We start from the raw sequence: 5978 nt of genomic DNA on the forward strand, positions 1-5978 counted from the left end.
ATTGGCTGCGCTGGTGGCGCTATAGCGCACGGAGTTCGAATGAACTGCAGCAGAGCTAGAGGGAACTGCTGTGGGTGAGTCGTTTCTGTTGCAGCTCCACATTAAAAGTAAAAAATACTGGTTTTATATCGAATGTTAGAAGATGTATGTTAGGGATTGCACACAGTGGACATTCATTGATTTTTGAGTGTGTTTTCTGTTCGTATTTTTGGGCAATTTGATAGTTTTATTTCTGTTTGCACGAACTCCATTATCTTTTAATGTGCGCCATTTTTTCCATGTGCTCTCTAAAAAAAAAAATTAAATCATTTATCAAACAGATGGAGCTGTATTAGCGTGACTCACAATTCTCTTCTTTCCACTGCTCTGTGTGCAGGTAATTTTCATAAAGCATTTAAGAATTTACATATGTTTGGAATGTTTATTGTTAACTGTATTTTGTAGAGCTCTCAATTCATTGTTTTACTTAGTTTTCCATTCGATTTTATTCTACTGTTACCGTAAAATGGATGATTATCTCAAATCATCCATATAAATCACAAAACATTACATCTAGAAAGAGTATTGGAAAAAGTGTGTATAATTTCCTGGAGAAATTACATTTCAAAATGTGTTTTACTTTTGTTTGTTGTTTTAAGTACAACAATTTGAGTAAACCGTTATACTGAGAACAGCAGAGCTAGAGGGAACTGCTGTGGATGGAGCTGTATTAGCGTGACTCACAATTCTCTTCTTTCCACTGCTCTGTGTGCAGGGAAATAAAGTAAAATATCATCCACAATCTCAGTGTGTGTGAGTGCTGTGGAAGAATGGGGCAAACTGGGCCAGATTAACCAAAGGTCACATATACAACTCAAAATGTAATATGAACAATAAGAATATGAACATATTCACTGGTAAAGGTGAAGGGGAGTAGCTTGAAGATGTCATGTTTCAAAATAACTTGACATCACCCAACATTCCTCCGGAGGCAAAACGTCCTCTTAGGCTTCGGCTATGGCTCTAGGGTTTTTGTGAAGGTAGGGGCGAAGCATAGAGACTATGCCGTTTCTCGTTTGTTACTCTAGAGTAGACCAATTCACTTTATTGAGGTATACTGCCCCCATCTGGTATGGAATGTGGAGTATGACTTGATTTTTTTGCTAGACATGACACATGGCACCTTTAAGTCTACGACAAATATATTTGAAAAGCATTGAGTGAATGGTTATTCTCAAATCTCGCGGTGCGGGCTCCTCCTCTGACCCTGATGTTTCCTTCCAGGCCCTGACCACTGCTTGTTTCGGCCGACCGCAAGATGCTCTTAAACGCTCCAGTCACTCCCTCCGGCCTCTTTGGTGATGCCGTGGAGTGGTGGGCTGTTTAGCCGGTCCCTGATCCTGGCGAGGTGTACAAGAAGAGCAGGACCTCGCAGACTATGACTGGAGTGAGTGACGGGCTTCACGTAGCTCATCGCCTTGGCTCACTTCTGTGTCTCGGAGAAACGATGCATGACCAACTCCACGGCATCACCAAAGAGGCCGGAGGGAGTGACTGGAGCGTTTAAGAGCATCTTGCGGTTGTTGTCATTCAGATTAGCTAGGGTAAGCCACAGGTGCCTGTTAAGGTGACATCCAGCCAAGTATGGTGACCCATACTCAGAATTCATGCTCTGCAATTAACCCATCCAAAGTGCACACACACACACGCCATGAACAGACACCTGGAGCATTGGGCAGCCATTTATGCTGCAGCACCCAGGGAGCAGTTGGGGTTCGGTGCCTTGCTCAAGGCCACCTCAGTCATGGTATTGAAGGTGGAGAGAGTGCTGCACATTCACTCTCTCCACCTACAATTCCTGCCAGCCTGAGACTCAAACTTGACATTGACAGATTAAAAAAAAAGATTGCAACTGCTGTTTCATCACAAATCGAATTAACTGGAATTACATTTTAAAAGGCATAATTTATTGTCTTAAAATAATAGTTTCAATTGTACTTTATTTTTCCATCAGGGTGTGGCCAAAGACTTCATTGGTGCTTTCTCATCATTACAAGTTTTCAGATGCTGGCCAGTCACTTCTTCCAAGGCTTCAAACACATGACCAGACTGCTGCAACTACACTGTGTGTGTGTGTACTTTAATCACTAAGACTTAAGGTAATATGTGTAAAAGTTTAGAGGGTTTACTACAATTAAAATGTGATTTATTGTTCTCATTTGCATCTACGTAATTTGCATCTACGTAAATATTAGACCGTCTCATTCTTATTCCGAGGTCACTGTAGTTACCAGATCTAGTCTGTATCCAGATCAGATACGCCCTTGACAGCTCTGAATGTCAGCTGAGACAAGACAACTAGATGAGCCCCAGAGAAAGATCCCCTCCGCCCTCATCGCCTAGACAGCCATTGGGACAAGACCACAGGAACCAAACCAGTCCTCTGCACAATCTGACCTGTGTTGCAGTCTGCAATTCATGAGTTCACACTTACAGATAATGTACAGAGTAAAGGTTATGCGTATTTGGCGTGCTGTCTGAGGAGAGGGCTCCAAGCGCTCCTCCTGAGTGTTCCTCCCTGTGCTGGGGTAGGAACAGGCTGAAGGTGAGGAGTCGGGGTGGTGGAGGGATACTGAAAGACTAGAAATAATGAAGGTATGGCTGCGTTGATAATTTATAGGGGTTCTCTCTTGTGCTGATTAGATAGATGCTGGATTCATCTGGCCAGAGAAGAATGATGGAGTTTTGGTTTCTTCGACATATGATTTTTCTGTTTAATACTGGAAAGCTGCTTTGACATACCTGTAATCTGTAATAGCCTAGTGTTGGGCGGTGTACTGGTTCTTACTGATTACCGGTGTTTCTTTTTCTTATGATATGAATTTTTAAAGTACCGCAATGCTGGTTGTTTAAATAATGTTCGGAACGCTTTTGAGAGGGGTCTCTTTTGACGTTGCACTGTGGTTAGGACACAGCTGTATGTTACTAAGTGTGAAAGTTCCAAGACTGAAGCTGTCCCATGCAGGCCGGATGTGGGCCAAAACTGCTTGCTGTCCGGACGTAGAACTTGTAGAACGTGATGACACAGAAGAACTCGTCCACAGTATCCACTGACCTCCACATCCACCGCCTGCTGCCATCAGCTCCTGCGCCTTACACACACGAGCGCAACTTCAGCGCTAGATTTAGACTACATCTTCTTTTATCCGGGTGCATTTGAAAACGGCATTTTCGTTTTAAAACGCTCTCCGTCCTAACTAGCGTTTTCAAGCGTTTTGCAAACTTTGTCTCGTCAACACTGAAACTTTAAAAAAAGGTTATATTTCTGCGCATGCGCATATCCTCGAAAAAGCTCACTGCAGATGATACGAAAGAACAGACATGATAAATTTGTATGCAGTTCTTCTGACAGGATTATTTTATTTATGAAAAGATCCCACCATTCACTGATGCAACCAGGTCGCACACATGATTGTATGTCTGATCTAAAATGCAACTGCCTTCATGTTTTGTTGCAAATAGCAATTGCGAGTAAATTTGCTTTCACCTTTGCAGAACTGTGATATTAAGAGTGTACAAAGTAACACATCTGTAGTAATAGTGAGAAAGTGTATACTGCATAGCACATAACATTCACAATACAAACACAGATATCTATATAATATGCCTCACATGAATAAAATTGCGTAATCGTTTTCAAAAGCCTCCGTTTTCACATTTATCCACTTTGCAGAGGGTTTTCAAAAAGCTCCATTTTCCTCGACTGAAAACGGACGGAAGGCCAAAAAGGAGAGAAAAAGATGCGTTTTCAAACGAAAACGTATTAGGGTGGACAAGGCCTTACCAACTTTCAAACGCTTTTAGTGTGTTTTTTCCATGGAATATATATACTGACAAACATAGGGACTTTTTTTGGGATAAACCTTAGCTATGATTTAGTTGGAAGATGTCGCCAGTGCTGCCCCGCGAGGTCTGACTGCCCTGGCACAGTGTTTTTTGGGATAAACCTTAGCTATGATTTAGTTGGAAGATGTCGCCAGTGCTGCCCCGCGAGGTCTGACTGCCCTGGCACAGTGTTTTTTGGGATAAACCTTAGCTATGATTTAGTTGGAAGATGTCGCCAGTGCTGCCCCGCGAGGTCTGACTGCCCTGGCACAGTGTTGTCTCTCTCACTGCAGAGAAGCATCGATTTCAACTGGCCCTACCGCAGCCGACTCGACAATAAATGAATAGAGAACACTGACTGACTGTTTGGAAATATAAATATGAGCATAGGTCGTCTGTTAATATGCTCCTTTTTTTGTTTGTTTCTCAGACACAGGCAGTGCACTGTATGAGACAAAAAAGTAGGAGGCTAGCCAAAACCACCGCATAGCCGCTCATAAATGAGGCTAACATGCACGAATTAGGGCTGGGAAAATAAACCTATGCATTACGAAAAAAGAAATGATTCAGCATCGATTCTGAGATTTTCCGAATGCATCGCGATTCTTTCTTGAATCGATTCTGAGCTTAGCTTTGAACAGCAGATGGCACTGCATGCTTTAGAAACACCCGTACTCTACTCGTTTCCAAATCATTACAGACACTTGAACCTAAAATAATCATTCATAAAATTAAAAAGGTGAAGCGAATTACAAAGGTGTTCACCGTGGGCTGTGTTTACATTAATCTTGCATCATAAAAGCATTCTAAGATGAAGTGAAATTACATGACTCACAAGCACAAGCACCCTTTTAGCACTCTTTTACATGAGCATTTGAGTATGCAGATAAAAACTAGATTAGAGCGCCATCTGATGTTAAAATCTAAACTCATAATCGATTCCAGAGAATCGATTCTGCATCGATTTATCATCCCAGCCCTAGTGTTAATGGGTCGTGTTTTGTCACTATTTAGAGTGGATTTTTTCTACAATCACTCATCATGAATAGGGTATTCAAAGTCAATCTACTGCAGTCTACATTTTCTCTCTCAATCTTGTAGAAAATGTGGTTTACATCCGGTCATGCATGCAACAGGAGAGCTTTGCAACCAAGTCATGAAGTGTAAGTTACAGATGGTTTTTACACTGTAATTGAAGTAAATGGTTTTCAAAAGCAGCGAAAGGTCACTAATCGTCACCAGTCAGTTATGATACAGTTCACACAGGTCACAACACCAGTTCCTCGTGTGGACAGCTTCTCAGATAATAGCATACTGTAGGTCCGTAGATTTCACACTTCAGGATAATCATTGCAAAAAAAAAAAAAAAAGGCTTATCTTAAAATAAAAATATTAAATATGTAAAATATTAAATTGCATTTACTATAAGTAAATATGACGCAAGATAATTTCTTATTTCCAGAGAGAGAAAAAGAAAACAAAATTAAGTGCATTTTGCTTAAAACAGGTAAAATATTCTTAAAACAAGAGTATTTTACGTACCCCACTGGCAGATCATATTACTTATTTTAAGGAAAATGCACTTATGCACCCCCCCCCCCCCCATACTAAGTAAATTAAGCCTTTTTTGCAGTGATCAGACACTTCCTGTTGACAAAAAAAGTGCCTTCTAACTTCTTCATGTTGCACAATATTGTAAAATGTGCAATCAGCATTGGCACTTCTCCTCTGTCTTTCAGTGCATGTGTGCAATGCAGGGAACAGTTGTCTGATTAGACTAATGCTGGACTAGACTGAGGTACAAATGCATTTGCATCTGATTAAGCAAATAAATAAATAATAATAAATAAAAAAATATGCCCAATCGGATTAAAACCTTTGCATGACACTACATGTTATTATTTAGTCTGACTTCAAAGTGCTTGTAACGTAGTGAGACAGTCATTTTACCACATCGGAATCTTGCACCGTGAATGTTGGAAATTTAGGGTGAAGCTCACAATGGACGGTTACTTGTAGTATAGAGTAGTGGGCGTTGACGGCACTGGCAAGTGACAGAAAGTGTTTTTGGATACTGAAAGTGATGACACAGCGTGAGATAAACATGAAAGTCA

General features: G+C 41.0%; 1 long non-coding RNA gene across 1 annotated transcript; it reads left to right on the forward strand.

Moving 5' to 3' along the window:
* Positions 1–3948, forward strand: LOC127965346 (uncharacterized). The gene is made up of 3 exons (XR_008155287.1): positions 1–74; positions 1994–2138; positions 2291–3948. It is a non-coding gene; the product is annotated as an uncharacterized LOC127965346 (long non-coding RNA).
* Positions 3949–5978: the final 2030 nt, after the last annotated feature.

Source organism: Carassius gibelio, chromosome B9 (genome assembly GCF_023724105.1).
Source record: "Carassius gibelio isolate Cgi1373 ecotype wild population from Czech Republic chromosome B9, carGib1.2-hapl.c, whole genome shotgun sequence".
Taxonomy (NCBI): domain Eukaryota; kingdom Metazoa; phylum Chordata; class Actinopteri; order Cypriniformes; family Cyprinidae; genus Carassius; species Carassius gibelio.